Source organism: Cetorhinus maximus, chromosome 5, assembly GCF_964194155.1.
Source record: "Cetorhinus maximus chromosome 5, sCetMax3.hap1.1, whole genome shotgun sequence".
Lineage (NCBI taxonomy): Eukaryota > Metazoa > Chordata > Chondrichthyes > Lamniformes > Cetorhinidae > Cetorhinus > Cetorhinus maximus.
In genome coordinates, this window is record NC_135883.1 from 121,467,141 (window position 1) to 121,485,119 (window position 17,979).

Consider the following 17,979-nt stretch of genomic DNA (forward strand, 5'->3'; position numbering starts at 1 on the left):
AATTGAGGCATTCAAGAGGGCATTAGATGATTATTTGAATAGAAACAAGGTGCAGGGGTATGGGGAAAAGGCGGTGCAATGGCACTAGGTCATCATGCTCATTTGGAGAGCTGGTGCAGACACGATGGGCCAAATGGCCTCCTTCTGTGCCATTAAAATTCTGTGATTCTGTGAACTGGCTCCTAAGACCACCCTGGTGCTATGGAGAGGGCATCTTCTTGAGATATGTTTGCTTTGATGCTGGGGCTCACGGAGAACAATGTTGGTGTGGCGTCTTGTGATTTCCAGCACTTCAGTCAGCATGCTGACAAGTTGTGTCTGAGGACTGGGGGAGGGGGTGGAGGGGGAGGGGATGGAGGGATATTTGTGGTTTTCCCTTTCCCCTGGGACATGTGATTTACATAATCCCTCCTCACCATTGAACATTCCCCAGTTATCCTCTCTGCGAGTACCTCTTCCATGGATTCTGCTTAGTTTCTTGCAGGTACTAACTGTGGCTCATGTGCGAGCTGCATACTCTTCCAGACTACGTTTGATGGACTTTATTTAAAATCCTCCCCGCTGCTGGTGTCTGTGGGGGTGGATTCCCTCCAGTTGTGATGTGCTTCTTGCTGCACATTGCTATTTTCTGCCAACCTGAGTGAGGAAGAGAGCTCACTCTGGGCAGGATCAGTATAAATATGAATATGCTGCTTCACTGCATGGTCCCAGTGCTTACTTTACAAACCCTCTTTTCGCAAGATGTCTTTCCTGCTGCCAGTTTCTGCAAATCACAGAGCTGAAGGATGCAGAAAGCTGTCCTAGTTTCCCACATACCCTGAGTTGCTTGCATTAAATCTGGCATCCGACACTGACTATGAAGAGCTGTGGGATGTTCTGAGTTCTATATAAATGTAAGTCTTTCTTTTCTGTCCTCCACAGGCTCCATTTATAGAGCCGGAAAGCAATGCATTAAATAGAGTGTCATGCATAGCGTCTGGTGACATCTCTCAAGAACGCTCCGAAACAATTCAGAAATCGTGAGTAACTTTGAAGCACAGTCACTGTTATTATGTAAACAACTGCCAAAATAATGCTGAAGTAAATCTCTGGAGGGAAGGCTGAAGTGTTTAAATGCTGTTAAGCAAATTGTTGAGAAATCCTTTGATTTAAAAGATGTGCTTTATAGTTTACAACTCTTATCATGCAGAAGAGCAATCCCACGTTACCATCTATCCCACTAATCCAAAGCAATGAGTAGCATGCTTTCCTGCGTGTTATTACAAGTCTACCAACTAACTGATCATAGGTTTGGCTGGATAGAATTCTACCTGATAGATCCAGAAAAACAAACTAAACAGATTTTTAAAATTCTGGCCTCCACCAAGGGGAACCTGCCAAGTACAGCACCCATGCCATGCTGGCATATGGATTCATTCCAATTTCTTTCTGAATGGTGAGGTAGCTAGAGCAGTTTAGCTGCACAATGCTGGGACCCTCCCTATCTATCAGCTCCAGAAATTCTTTTCAGCACCCGTGCACTCCCATTTGGAGCTCTTGCACTTGGGCACAGCACATATTCCCACAATGAAGAGCTGTGTACATTACAGATGGAAACTTTTCTGTGTCAGCCCACATTATGGATGATTTTATTGAACTGATTGAAATCAAAAAGGGCAAGATAATCATCTAGGGGGCAATTTACACCCTTGTGGGGTTAGATTGATAATAATGTGAAATCTGAACCTCAATCAGCTGCGAATGCACCTATTTCTGGTTTAACCACAGTGGGTTTGAGAGGGTCTTAGTAACCCACCCTGGAGAGACAAGTTAGCGATCATAATTTTTAAACACAGGGGAAGCGATGGCGTAGTGGCATTGTCACTGGACTAGTAATCCAGAGACCCAGGGTAATGCTTTGGGGACCCAGGTTCGAATCCTGCCAGTATTTGAATTCAATAAAAATCTGATTAAAAGTCTAATGAAACCATTGTCAATTGTTTTAACAACCCATCTGGTTCACCAATGCCCTATACCTGGTCTGGCCTACATGTGACTCCAGCAATGTGGTTAACTCTTAAATGCCCTTAGCAAGCCACTCAGTTGTATCTAACCGCTACAAAGTCACAAAAAAGGAATGGAGCCGGATGGACCACGGAAAACTCAACCCTGTCGATCCCACAAAGTCCTCCTTACTAACATCTGGGGGCTAGTGCCAAAATTGGGAGAGCTGTCGAACAGACTAGTCAAGTAACAGCCGGACATAGTCATCCTCACAGAATCATACCTTACAGATAATTTTCCAGACACCACCATCACCAGCAGAGGTAGCAGCACAGTGGTATACAGTTGGAGGGAGTTGCCCTGGGAGCCCTCAACATTGACACCGGACCCCATGAAGTCTCATGGCATCAGATCAAACATGGGCCAGGAAACCTCCTGCTGATTACCACATACCGTGCCCTTAGCTGATGAACCAATGCTCCTCCATGTTGAACACCACTTGGAAGAATGTTGAGGGTGTCAAGGGCACAAAATGTACTCAGGGTGGGGGGCGTCAATGTCCATCACTGAGAGTGGCTCGGTAGCACCACTACTGAATGAGCTGGCCAAGACCTCACCCTCAACAACCTGCCTGCAGCATTCACATCTGTCCATGACAGTAATCAATAGGAGTGACCACCACACAGTTGTTGTGGAGACGAAGTCCCGCCTTCACATTGAGGATACCCTCCATTGTGTGTGTGGCACTATGACCATGCTAGATGGGATAGATTTCGAACAGATCTAGCAACTCAAGACTGGGCATCCATGAGGTGCTGTGAACCATCAGCAGCAGCAGAATTGTACTCAAACACAATCTGTAACCTCATGGCCCAGCATGGCCCCCACTCTACCATTGCCACCAAGCCAGGTGATCAACCCTGATTCAAAGAAAAGTGCAGGAGGGCATGACAGGAACAGCAGCAGGCATACCTGAAAATGAGGTATCAACCTGGTGAAGCTATAACACAGGACTATTTGCATGCCAAACAGCAAAAGCAGCAAGTGATAGAGCTAAGCGATCCCATAACAAATGGATCAGATCTAAGCTCTGCAGTCCTGCCACATTCTGTCATGAATGGTGCTGGACAATCAAACAACTCACTGGAGGAGGAGGTTCCACAAATATGCCCATCCTCAATGATGGAGGAGCCCAGCACATCAGTGCAAAAAATAAGGCTGTAGCATTTGCTACAATCGTCAGCCATAAGCGCCGAGTGGATGATCCATCTCTGCCTCCTCCGGTAATTCCCAGCATCACAGATGCCAGAATTCAGCCTTTGATTAACTCCACGCGATATCAAGAAACAGCTGAAGGCACTGGATTCCGCAAAGGCTATAGGCCCTGACAATATTCCGGCCCCTAGCCAAGCTGTTCCAGCACAGCTACAACACTGGCATCTACCCGGCTATGTGGAAAATATCCCAGGTATGTCCTGTACACAAAAAGCAGGACAAATCCAACCTGGCCAATTACCGCCCCATCAGTTTCGATCATCAGTAAAGTGATGGAAGGAGTCATCAACAGTGCTATCAAGCGGCACTTACTTAGCAATAACCTGCTCACTGATGCTCAGATTTGGTACCACGAGAGCCACTCAGCTCATAACAGCCTTGGTTCAAGCGTGGACAAAAGAGCTGAACTTCTGAGGTGAGGTGAGGTGAGAGTGACTGCCCTTGACATCAAGACTGCATTTGACTGAGTGTGGCATCAAGGGGCCCGAGCAAAACTGGAGTCAATGGGAATCAGGGGGGAAAACTCTCTACTGGTTGGATTCGTAGCTAGCACAAAAGAAGATGGTTGCGGTTGTTGGAGGTCAGTCATCTCAGCTCCAGGACATCACTGCAGGAGTTCCTCAGGCTAGAGTCCTCAGCCCAACCATCTTCAGCTGCTTCATCAATGACCTTCCTTCCATCATAAGGTCAGAAGTGGGGATGTTCGCTGATGACTGCACAATGTTCGGCACCATTCGCGACTCCTCAGATACTGAAGCAGTCGATGTCCAAATGCAGCAAGATCTGGAGAATATCCAGGCTTGGGCTGACAAGTGGCAAGTAATGTTCGTGCCACACAAGTGCCAGGCAATGACCATCTCCAACAAGAGAGAACCTAACCATCACCCTGTGACATTCAATGACATTACCATCACTGAATCCCCCACTATCAACATCCTAGGGATTACCATTGACCAGAAACTGAACTGGACTAGCCATATAAATACTGTGGCCACAAGAGCAGGTCAGAGGCTAGAAATCGTGCAACAGGCAACTCACCTCCTGACTCCCCAAAGCCTGTCCACCATCTACAAGGCACAAGCCAGGAATGTGATGGAATACTCCCCACTTGCCTGGATGAGTGCAGCTCCCACAACACTGAGGAAACTGGACACCATCCAGGACAAAGCAGTCCACTCGATTGGCACCACAACCACAAACATTCACTCCCTCCACTACCGACCCACAGTAGCAGCAGTGCGTACCATCTACAAAATGCACTGCAAGAATTAACTAAGGCTCCTTAGACAGCACCTTCCAAACCCACGACCACTACCACCTAGAAGGACAAGGGCAACAGATTGATGGGAACACCACCACCTGAAAGTTTCCCTCCAAGTCACTCATCATCCTGACTTGGAAATATATCCCTGTTCCTTCATTGTCGTTGGGTCAAAATCCTGGAACTCCCTCCCTAACAGCACTGTGGGTGTACCTACACCACATGGACTGCAGCGGCTCTAGAAGGCAGCTCACCACCACCTTCTCAAGGGCAACTAGGGATGGGCAATAAATACTGGCCCTGCCAGCAAAGCCCACATCCCGTGAATTAATTTTTTAAAATGATGTTGCAAGCCTCTGATTTTGGAAACCGTTTAAGTTTAAAGCCTGGGGGGCCACAGCTCAAGAATCCTGTCAGCTGAAGGGCAACAGGATCGGCCAGATCCAGCGAGTGTGTGCTTTTCCAGCACTGTTTGTGGACCTGGAAGAGGAGGAGTGCTTCTGTCTAGCCTCAAGAAAATCTGTGACCATGATCTCTCCTCGCCACAGCAATCATTTCCCCTCCATGGTCTCTTGTCCCTCTGTGATCTTCAGACCCACTGTGGACTCCCCCCACCCCCAGTGACCTCTCACCCTTCCACAATCTCTTTCTCCCTTCACCATTTTCCAACACCCCTTAATCACCAGAAACACCCCTACCTCCACGATCTCCAGGCCTCCCTCCTATCCCATGATCTAACACCTCTCTGCTGCATTCTGAACCACCCGAATATCAAAGCACAATCTTCTCCGATTGCTGTGACAACAGCCCTTTACCGTTAGCTTTCACACCTGACCTTCAATCTGCTGGTTACCTGCCAGGAAACAGAGTAAAGAAATTCTAATGCCATTTAATCCATGTTCCCAGCATTTCTAGGTTTCTCAGCCACAGACACTTGCCTTTGCTACCTGTCTGTAAAAATCGGAGACCAAATATTTAACATTGTTGCAGATTTACAAGAGAGCGTAGCCTCAAAGTTAGGAGCATGAAAAGACAGTTTGAATTAACTACTTTACACAGAGAGGGTAGTGAGAAGTAGGGAACAAATCTGGGGGAGCTGATTAAAAATTAAAGACAAAGGCTTTAAATTTGAAAGCGGGATTACAAAACATCTCACTCAATGTAATATTTTCTAGACCTTGGATATTGATCACAATAGTCTTTTCTGGTCTTGTGGATTTCTAATGTTTCAATGGACATAACGAACAGCAAAGCCCGGAATTAACCAATGCAACACTGACATGTGAGAGATCAGGATTCTGAGGTGTGAAGGTAGGACTCTGCATTTTCCAACACAGCTCCCATCAAATGTAGTAGAGCTGTCCTTAATATTCTCTAAACTAAAGGAAGTAAAAGTGAAGGGAGTAATTTAAGGGAAAGTTATGGCAGGGCAGCTCGGTAAAGTGGAATGCTCCTCCTTTGCAATGCGGGGAGTCAGGGACACTTCCAACATGCAGGGCGACCATGTGTGCAGGAAATGTTGTTTTGGTGGTGGGGGTGGGGGGCGAAGAGAGTGGGAGAGCAATAGTGATACAGAATTCCATCATAGGGGGAACAGACAGATGTTTCTGTGGCCACAGACATGACACCAGGGTGGTATGTTGCCTCCCTGGTGTCAGGGCCAAGGATGTCACTGAGCAGCTGCAGGACATTCTGAAGGGGAGAGGGTGAACAGCCAGAGATTGTGGGCCATATCGGTGCCAATGACATAGGCAAAGCAAGGGATGAGGTCCTTAAAGCAGAATATAGGGAGCTAGGGAATAAATTAAAAAGTAGGATCTCAAAGGTAGTAATCTTAGGATTACTCCCAGTACCATGTGCTAATGAGATCAGGAATAGGAGAATAGGCCAGATGAATGTGTGGCTGGAGAGATGGTGTAGGAGGAAATTTAGATTCCTGAGGCACTGGGACCAATTCTGGAGAAGACGGGTTGCACCCCAGCAGGACTGGGACCAATATCCTCGCAGGGGTATTCGCTAGTACTGTGGGGGAGGGTTTAGACTAGATTGGCAGGGGCAATGGAAACCTGAGCAGGGAGATCAAGAGAGGTAAACAAAGATAAGAATGAAAGACAGAAAAGTATAAAGTAAAAGTGGAAGGCAGGGGGAACAAGGGCTATCAGCAAATAGGGCCATAGTACAAAAAAAGTGTAAAAATGTTAAAAAGACAAGTCTAAAAGCACTGTATCTGAATGCACAGAGCATTCGCAAAAAGGTAGACAAATTAAAAGCGCAAATAGATGTAAATGGGTACGATATAATTGTGATTATGGAGACATGGTTGCAGGGTGACCAAGACAGGTAACTGGATATCCAAGGGTACTCGATATTTAGGAAGGACAGGCAAAAAGGAAAAGGAGGTGGGTGGCATTGTTAGTTAAGGATGAAATCAGTGCAATATTGAGAGAGGATATTGGCTCAGAAAATCTAGATGTAAGATCGGTCTGAGTGGAGCTAAAAAGCAACATGGAGTGGAAAACTTTAGTATGAGTTGTCTACAAGCCTCCAAATAGTAGTGGTAAGATAGGGGGTGGCACTAAACAAGAAATTAGAGATGCATGTAACAAGGGTGCTATAGTAATCATGGCTGACTTTAATCTACATATAGACTGGGCAAACCAAATGAGCAATAATACTGTGGCAGATGAATTCCTGGAGTGTGTACAAGATGGTTTTTTATACCAGTATGTTGAGGAACCAACCAGGGAACAGGCTATCCTAGATTTGGTATTGTGCAATTAGAAGGGGTTAATTAATAATCTTGTTGCACGGGGTCCTTTAGGGAACAGTGACCATAACATGATAGAATTATTCATTAGGATGGAAAGTGAAGCAGCCCAATCTGAAACTAGGGTCCTAAATGTAAACAAAGGGGCATGAGTTGGCAATGATAAATTGAGGAACTTCCTTAAAAGGCACGACAGTGGACAGGCAATGGCTAATATTTAAGGAACGAACGTATGCATTGCAACAGTCATACATCCCTTACTGGTGCAAAAACACAATTGGAAAAGAGGCCCAACTATGGCTAACAGAAGAAATTAACGATAGTATTAGGTCCAAAGAGGAGTCATATAAAGTTGCTAGAAAAAGTAGCAAGCCTGGGGTTTGGGAGCAGTTTAAAATTCAGCAAAGGAGGACCAAGAGATTAATTAAGAGGAGAAAATAGAGTGTACGTGTAAACTTGCAAGGAACATAACAGCATACTGTAAAAGCTTCTATAAGTATATAAAAAGAAAAAGACCAGTGAAGATAAATGTAGGTCCCTTATAGTCCGAAACAGGAGAACTTATAATAGAGAACAAGGAAATTGCACAGCAATTAAACAACTATTTTAGGTTTGTCTACACGAAGGAAGACACAAATAGCTTCCCAGAAATATGAGGGAACTAAGGGTCTAGTGAGAAAGAAGAATTGAAGGAAATTAGTATTAGTAAAAAAGTAGTGCTGGAGAAAGTAGTGGGACTGAAAGCCGATAAATCCCCAGGGCCTGATAATCTATATCCCAGGGTACAAAGGGAGGTGGCCATGGAAATAGTGGACACGTTGGTTGTCATCTTCCAAAATTCTGTAGATTCTGGAACAATCCTGGCTGATTGGAGGGTGGCAAATGTAACCCCACTATTTAAAAAAGGAACGAGGGAGAAAACAGGGAATTACAGACCGGTTAGCCTAACATCAGCAGTAGGGAAAATGCTAGAGTCTATTATAAAGGATGTAATAACAGGACACTTAGAAAATATCAATAGGATTAGACAAAGTCAACGTGGATGTATGAAAGGGAAATCATGTGTGACAACCGACTGGAGTTTTTTGAGAATGTAACGAGTAGAATAGATAAGGGACAACCAGTGGATGTGCTGTATTTGGATTTTCAGAAAGCTTTTGATAAAGTCTCACATAAGAGGCTAGTATGCAAAATTAAAGCACGTGGGGTTGGGGGTAATATATTGGCATGGATTGAGAATTGGTTAGCAGGCAGGAAACAGGGAGCAGGAATAAATGGGTCCTTTTTTGGAGTGGCGGGCGATGACTAGTGGGATACCACAGGGATCAGTGCTTGGGCCTCAGCTATTCACAATATATATCAATGATTTGGATGAGGGAACCAAATGTAATATTTCCAAGTTTGCTGACGACACGACACTTGGTGGGAATGTAAATGGTGAGGAGGATGTTAAGAGGCTTCAAGGCGATTTAGACAAGTTCAGTGAGTGGGCAAATACATGGCAGATGCAGTATAAAGTGGATATGTGTGAAGTTATCCACTTCGGTAAGAAAAACAGAATGGCAGAGTGTTATTTAAATGGTGATAGATTGGGAAATGTAGATGTACAAAGGAGTGTCCTTGTACACCAATCACAGAAAGCAAGCATGCAGGTGCAGCAAGCATTTATGAAGGCAAATGGTATGCTAGCCTTCATTACAAGAGGACTGGAGCACAGGATGTCTTACTGCAGCTATACAGGGCCTTGGTGAGACCACACCTGGAGTACTGTGTGCAGTTTTGGTCTCCTTACCTAAGAAATATTATACTCATCATAGAGGGAGTGCAGCGAAGGTTCACCAGACTGATTCCTGGGATAGCAGGATTGTCGTAAGACGAGAGATTGAGCCGACTAGGCCTGTATTCACTGGAGTTTAGAAGAATAAGAGGGGATCTCATCGAAACGTATAAAATTCTGACAGGGCTGGACAGACTGGATGCAGTAATGATGTTTTCTCAGGCTGGGGGTGTAGAACAAAGGGTCACAGCCTCGGGATACAGGGTAGGCCATTTAGGACTGAGATGAGGAGGAACTTCTTCATTCAGGGGATGGTGAACCTTGAAATTTTCTACCACAGAAGGCTGTGGAGGCCAAGCCAATTAATATATTTAAGAAGGAAATACATGGATTTCTAGAGTCCAAAGGTGTCAAGGGGTATGGGGAGAGACAGAGAGGGAGTATGACATTGAGGTATAGGATCAGCCATGATCATATTGAATGGCGGAGCAGGCTCGAAGAACTGAATGACCTGCTCCTATTTTCTATGTTTCTATGGTCAACCTGCCTGTCACTCAGTAACACCTACAGTACAGGGAGTAATCTAAAGAAGGAATGCAAATATAGGTGTAGGCTATTCAGCTCCTCAGCCTGTTCCATCATTCTGCTAGATCATAGCTTAAGTGCACCTGAATTCCATATCCTTGGATACTCTCACCTATCAAGATCTATCAGAGCTTTCAAAATTTCTGTTGTCCTCTCACCCAGATTTCCAAAACCCTTTGTATGAAAAAATGATTCCTTCTAAATGTCCTAAGCTCTAATTTTAACATTTTCCTCCTGTGCTCTCGATCCCACCTCCACACATGCCCATGACCTATGCTCCCCAGTGTGTGTGACAGTATTGAAAAAATGGAATAAAGTCCAATACTTAATTTACACAGCCTCAGGTGATTCAGTTTGTGTTCCAGTGATGCAAGTGAGATCTCTTGCTAATTAATGCACGCCCAGTATCGGGTAGAGCAGCTCCCATTTGCAAATGATTTGTTCACATTCAAAGGATGCCAGGCTGTAAATCAGCAAATTCCAGATCCCCACTCCTATTCTGAAGTGAGCTGGCTAATGTCAGTTGATTCAGCAGTAGGAATGCTTCTGATAGTCTCAGCCCCCTGGGCTAGGCGACAGGGCGGGGGCGGTGCTGAGGGGAAGTTTCTGACTCTGATTGCTGACCTGTGGTCTTTGCTGCATTGTACATATGTGCAGCCAGCAGCTGAGGATGAACCAGGGCCAGTTGTAATAACCTCCATGATTCAACATCCTGATGGCATTTTAGACTCAATGAAGAATGACCATTTGGACAAGCTATTCGTATCTTCAGCAGTGAAATTAAAAAAAAGCAGATAGTAAATATTTTAAAAATTATCTCACATAATTTTCCACATAGAATCCTAGTGATTCAGGTTAGCGATTTTCTTACCATGTTTTACAATTAACACATAAAATCTACTAAAATAGCTCTTAATCTAGATTGTTTTGTTTGAATTGACCACTTTTAAGTGGAAGTTTGAAATTTCCTATATGTTATATATTTAGAAAATCCTTCATTCTGCTTTGCACCCTGGGGAGGGGTAAGGAAAAGCTCTATAAAGCATCAGTGGACAGTTATGTAGTCTGGACTCAGAGCTTTGCAGTGAGCAAAATTTACTTTCATCACAGTGTTGTGGCAACGTTGAGATGAGAAAATTTAATCCATCACAGCTGGCAGTTCACTACAAAACAAATTGGAGAGTTGTTATGTGAACAGATACAACCATCCTCGGATTCCAGCTTTAATCCTTTGAAAGGTGTAAATCCTTGGCAGCTTTTCTGCCTAAAAGAAAGGCTCAACATATAATTAATTACTATGTACCAGATTAATTGCTTATTAAAGTTGCAATATCCCACTACCAATGGTAAAGTGGTTTGGGCCTGCACAGATCACTATAGTCATCAGTCTCTGCTAACAAATACAATTACCGTGAAACTAGCTGTACCTTGATTAACCTAAACTGACATCAATTCAAACAAATATTTAAACAGACTACAAGTTAGAATTTCAAAAATTCCATTTTAATAGAATTGTGAAAGAAAGAAAATACTTGTGTTTCTATAGCGCCATTTACAATCTCAGGAAGTCTCAACACTCTTTACGGCCAACGAGGTACTTTTATAGTCACAAAAGAATTGCAGCAGCCAACTTCATCAATGATAAGGACTTGTCGGAGCTCCAATGAACACTAGCATTGTAATTTTTGTACATAGAAATCTAATTTTAAAAAGTCAATAATTATTACAATAAAGGATAAAAATTATCTTTCAACCACGAGGTCAGAAACATGTTGAGCAGTGGAATGAAGAATCATTGGATGAAAATTTGAAGTTCTGTTCGTCACAGTGTTTTTGGTGGCACATTACTTGACGTGCTGTGTCACAAAGTAGTAAGGCACAGGTGTGCGCCTGTAACTCCTCTCACTATGAGTGTTCAGCTGAGTTAGACTGAGGGACAGTGAAGCCCAAAAGCTCCCTACCAGAAGGAACAGGGAGAATCAAAGAACAGGCCAGTTTAATTGTGACACCTTATGCACTTATTAGCAGCCTACTGAAGATTGGCACTGTCCAGAGGACACGCCCTCTTTTTAGTGCCATAAAAAGGGCATTTCCTGTCTACCCCTAAACACTATTCCGCTGCGATAGAGTTCTCCAATGGACTGTATGTTCCACATTTCTGGAAAAGTCAGATTGGGAAGACCTGGCCAGAAATGTGGAGCTATGTCAGGGTATAGAAAAGTAGTCGCAGTGGCAATCTGACGTTTATTGATGCTTCATGGAAGATCTGGGCTTTTGCCTCTCTTTAGAGCATCCAGGAACCCACCTGCTTTATTAACCACTTTGTTAACCTGAAACTTTCAAAAATTTGTGCACGAATACCAACCCCCCCCCCGTCTCTTCCTCCTTTCAAATTCTACCATTTAGCATGTATTCCCTCTCTGGATTTTCCTACCAAAATGTGTCACTTCATACTTTCCTACACTGAAGTTCACCGATGTGTTCACCCATTCCACCAACCTGTCTATGTCCCCATGAAGTCCTATTACAACTTCCTCACTATTTAATAACTTTCATGATTTGTCTCATCTGCAAATTTTGAAACTGCCCTGTACCCGTGAGTCCAAGTCATTTTTGTATATCAAAAACAGCTGTTTGACTGAGTTTGTTTATCAAATTGAGATCACCGTACAATGTTAAATTCAAATGAGTAATGTCAGCTTTCAATGGAATCTTAAAGAGTAGCTTCCAGTGTGACTCGCCGTGGGGTTATTTGGAAGCCAGCTGGCCAGGCTCAATTTAACAACAAAGGGCAAATTGCAACCTGGGTCTGGTGTTAAATCAAATAGGCAGCAGTGCTCTACAAAAGCAGCTTTCAGTAGAGATTGAATGATGTATGCCTATAGAGCCAGAAACTGTTAGGCACATGTACTCTGAAGGAGCACCACATGACAGCTGTCTACAGCCCTTACTAATATATAGTGGAGAATTTCCATAGCTCTAACAGCAATGAAGAACAAAATTGTTCTGGGTTTCCCGCCTCAAATATGTGGAGCCAGATTACCTCATATTTAATGACCAATTATAGCTCTTCAGTCTCCTGCAGGACTCATTTTGGAGAGGTGACAGGAAGAAAAATAAATAGGAAACAGCAATGTTTATCAAACACCTTTTGCAAATCTATATACATAACATGCACTCTTAACCGTGCTGGCTTTCCTTAATTTCCATGTTTTTCTCAAGTAAATATCAATTGTATCCTATGTCGTGGCCAATATTGATCTCTCAATCACCTTTACTAAAAAAATCGATGGTCTGGTCATCATCACAGCTGTTTCTGGGAGCTTGCTGTGCATAAACTGGTCGCCGCATTTCCTAGATTACAACTGTGACTACACATAAAAAGTACTTCATTGGCTGCGAAACACTTTGTCCTGAGGTTATGAAATGTGCTACAGGTAGGGTGTCTCAAAACTGGCAACCTCGGGACTGATTCTGTGCTGGATTTCAGATCTTGCCAGTTGCAGAAAAAAGATTGGAACCTTAATTCAATATAGGGGACAGGTGAAATCAAGAAAACATGTTCCTTTCATATAAATATTGAAGTGTTTTCAATCCATCCGAGTTCTAGCCTTTCTAGAACAACTTCCTGCCAAGGAGCTTCACCTGTCTTTTCTACTGATGCTAATAAAGCCGGATCCGACACATTAGTTTTATTTTCAGGTAAACTGCTCTTTTAGTGCAGGCTGATGAATTGTCACTCTTATGTAGTTTTCTCTTCAATGGCACTGTTGCCTTTATCCTTACTGAAAATATGTTCCCAAATTGAGTACATAGCTAAATATTCTAACTCATTGGATTCGGCAAGAACCTTTTGTTCTTCCTGGGCGAGTTCGGCCATCTCTGCCACATCTGCACTGGCTTCATTCAAATCCAAATCATTTTCATCAACTGTCTCAGGTCTGTAGGAAACGTTCGGCTATCTTTACCGGTAAGGTGGTGTAAGTGAGGCTGACCTGCAAGCTGTGCTGGATTTAAAGTTTGAGTGTGTTAGTGAAGCTGCCAAGGAACTAAGCTAAGCTGAGCCACTCAGAGCGTGGGAAATGCCAGGTATGAGAAGCAGGTAACTTCTCAGCATGCCACCGTGTCAATGAAGCAACATCCCAAAATAAGCCACTAAGTTTTTTTCAAGCTGGGTCGGGCGGGGTCAAGGGTCGCGGAAACATCAGGCACACGAAGCAGTTAACTGCCCGGCATGCCACCATGCTGATGCAGCAAAACCTAAAATGGCTAGTAAGTTTTTGCAGTCATTTAATAGGACTTAAAATTCTTGCACGGTTTGCTTTAAAAATGTCTAGTTTTTGGTCACCTCCGGTTTTCAGATGGTCGGATTTGAGATACTGTACCTGTATACAAATGCAAATCTTATTTCTCTAGAAGCTTACTCACTGCAATGTTAAATCGATTAATCTACTGATAACTGGCATTTCCCTTTCTCCAATTTTGAACAGACGTGCTACATTGGGAGCTCTCCAGTCCTCCGGCACAATCCCCACATCTGGGGATGTTTGCATGAATGTAGTCAGTGCCTCTGCCAGCTCCCTAGATTTATTGGAACTATTGAGGTTGCATGTCTCCCAGTCGGCCATTTCTTGGGCACATTCTGCAAAGCCAGTCTTCACAGCAGAGGCAGCTGATCTTCAGCCGCAACACAACACATTTACTTCATCTCAAAAGCTAGAAGGAAATCAAAAGACAAGCTTCCAGACAATAGAGGAAGATGATGGATTGAATAAATACTCTCTGAAAACATTTGAGTTTAGTCCGGATCGTAATCACAGAAAATTGCATTTTTTTTTATAACTAAATGCTACAACACTAAAAGAATATGCTGAGTCACTTCTTCCATTCATTGCTATGAACATTTACCTGGACAAACTCAAAATCAAATGCTAGAATCCATCTTAGATAAAATGAGTGAACCATAGGTTCCTGATATGTTCAAAGGTAATAATAAAATGAAGAACTAACGCAATATTGCAGGTGCTGGAAATCTGAGACAAAACAAAAGCTGCTGGAAACACTCACTTTCTGTGGCAATAGCAGACTTTAATGCTTTGGTTGAGGACCATTCATCGAGATTACCGGTGAACAAATTTAAAATGGAACAGAAGAGAACACACACACACACACACACACACACACAGACAGGCGTATGTTATTATAACAGCACATCTACAGCAAGTCCTTGATTAACGTTGTAGTTGCTTTCCTGAAAAGTGCAACTGTAAGTGAAACGACATTAAGAGAATCAAATATTCCCATTACAACCAATGTAAAAACTGTGGTTAGGTTCTGGAAGCCCTTTCTTTTCAGAAAAAAAATTAAAACATTACACCCTGTAAGTTTCAGCCTTGTCGTTTGCACTGATGTGCTGGGCTCCTCCATCATTGAGGATGGGGATATTTGTGGAGTCTCCTCCTCCAATGAGCTGTTTAATTGTCCACCGCCATTCACGACTGGATGTAGCAGGACTGCAGAGCTTAGATCTGATCCCACAACCAAAGACAAGGCTGAAGCATTTGCTACAATCTTCAGCCAAAAGTGCCGAGTGGATGATCCATCTCGGCCTCCTCCAGAGATCCCCAGCATCACAGATGCCAGTCTTCAGCCAATTCGATTCACTCTACGTGATATCAAGAAATGGCTGAAGGCACTGGATACTGCAAAGGCTATGGGCCCTGACAATACTTGGGCAATAGTACTGAAAACTTGAGCTCCAGAACTTGCCGCACCCCTAGGCAAGCTGTTCCAGTACAGCTACAACACTGGCATCCATTCGGCTGTGTGGAAAATTGCCCAGGTATGTCCTGTACACAAAAAGCAGGACAAATCCAACCCGGTTAATTACCGCCCAATCAGCCTACTCTCGATCATCAGTAAAGTAATGGAAAGGGTCATCAACAGTGCTATCAAGTGGCACTTGCTTAGCAATAACCTGCTCACTGATGCCCAGTTTGGGTTCTGCCAGGGCCACTCAGCTCCTGAACTCATTACAGCCTTGGTTCAAACATGGACAAAAGAGCTGAAATCCCAAGGTGAGGTGAGAGTGACTGCCCTTGACATCAAGGCAAAATTTGACAGAGTATGGCATCAAGGAGCCCTAGCAAAACTGGAGTCAATAGAAATCAGGGGGAAAACTTCCCGCTGGTTGGAGTCATACCTAACACAAAGGAAGATGGTTGTGGTTGTTGGAGATCAGTCATCTTAGCTCCAGGATATCACCGCCGGAGTTCCTCAGGGTAGTGTCTGAGGCCCAACTATCTTCAGCTGCTTCATCAATGACCTTCCTCCCATCATAAGGTCAGAAGTGGGGATGTTCGCTGATGATTGCACAATGTTCAGCACCATTCGCGACTCCTCAGATACCGAAGCAGTCCATGTCCAAATGCAGCAAGACCTGGACAATATCTAGGCTTGGGTTGACAAGTGGCAAGTAACATTCACGCCACACAAGTGCCAGGCAATGACCAACTCCAACAAGAGAGAATCCAACCATCACCCCTTGATGTTACCATCACTGAATCCCCCACTATCAACATCCTGGGGGTTACCGTTGACCAGAAACTGAACTGGTCTAGCCATATAAATACTGTGGCTATAAGAGCAGGTCAGAGGCTAGGAATCATGCGACGAGTAACTCATCTCCTGACTTCCCAAAGCCTGTTCACCATCTACAAGGCATATCAGGAGTGTGATGGAATACTCCTCACTTGCCTGGATGAGTGCAGCTCCCACAACACTGAGGAAGCTGGACATGGTCCAGGACAAAGCAGCCCACTTGATTGGCACCACATCCACAAACATTCATTCCCTTCACCACCGATGCACAGTAGCAGCAGTGTGTACCATCTACGAGATGCACTGCAGGAATTCACCAAGGCTCCTTAGACAGCACCTTCCAAACCCACGACCACTACCATCTAGAAGGACAAGGGCAGCAGACAGATGGGAACATCACCACCTGGAAGTTCCCCTCCAAGTCACTCACCATCTTGACTTGGAAATATATCGCCGTTCCTTCACTGTCACTGGGTCAAAATCCTGGAGCTCCCTCCTGAACAGCACTGTGGGTGTACCTACACCACATTGACTGCAGCAGTTCAAGAAGGCAGCTCACCACCACCTTCTCAAGGGCAACTAGGGATGGGCAATAAATGCTGGCCCAGCCAGCGAAGCCCAGATCCCTTGAATGAATTAAAAAAGTTGAAATAGTTCACATTGCTAAATTCCTAAATTCGTGAAGTAACTTATAAAATAAAATGAATTAAAAAAAATATGCTGACTCTTTCTACTTAGATCCTGCTCACTGCCTCTCCCCCTTTCCAACCCTCCTGCTCACTGCCTCTTCCACTCTCCAACCCTCCTGCTCACTGCCTCTCCCACTCTCCAACCCTCCTGCTCATTGCCTCTCCCGCTTCCCAACCCTCCAGCCCACTGCCTCTTCCACTCTCCAACCCTCCTGCTCACTGCCTCTCCCACTCTCCAACCCTCCTGCTCATTGCCTCTCCCGCTTCCCAACCCTCCTGCCCACTGCCTCTCCCACTCTCCAACCCTCCTGCTCACTGCCTCTTCCACTCTCCAACCCTCCTGCCCACTGCCTCTCCCACTCTCCAACCCTCCTGCTCACTGCCTCTCCCACTCTCCAACCCTCCTGCTCACTGCCTCTCCCGCTTCCCAACCCTCCTGCCCACTGCCTCTTCCACTCTCCAACCCTCCTGCTCACTGCCTCTCCCACTTCCCAACCCTCCTGCTCACTGCCTCTTCCACTCTCCAACCCTCCTGCTCACTGCCTCTTCCACTCTCCAACCCTCCTGCTCACTGCCTCTTCCACTCTCCAACCCTCCTGCTTACTGCCTCTCCCGCTTCCCAATCCTTCTGCTCTCTGCCTCTCCCGTTTCCCAACCCTTCTGCTCTCTGCCTCTCCCGTTTCCCAACCCTTCTGCTCTCTGCCTCTCCCGTTTCCCAACCCTTCTGCTCACTGCATCTTCCGCTTCCCAATGCCCCTCCGGCTGGCCACCTCTCCCTCTCCTCAACGCTCATGTTCGCCGCTGATCTAGCTCGCCCAACCTCCCGCTTGCCAGACATCCCTGCTCCCCGATCCGACTTCTCACCGACCCCCCCTCTCTCCGCCAACCCTCCTCCTGGGTTACTGCTGACCCTCCCGCTCCCCTCCTCTCCCGAACCCTTGCTGTGTGAGGGCTCAGGTGACAAGCAGCAGGAGGCAGGAAGAGCTATTTCTCAACAAGAGCAGCTTCGGGTTGCAGCGTTGCAGAGGCAAGCCCCAAGCTG

General features: G+C 45.0%; 1 protein-coding gene across 2 annotated transcripts in view; it reads right to left on the minus strand.

The window, feature by feature from the left end:
* ankrd6b (ankyrin repeat domain 6b) overlaps nt 1–17,979 on the minus strand; it is a 219,020-nt gene that overhangs the window by 89,060 nt on the left and 111,981 nt on the right. The window lies entirely within an intron of this gene.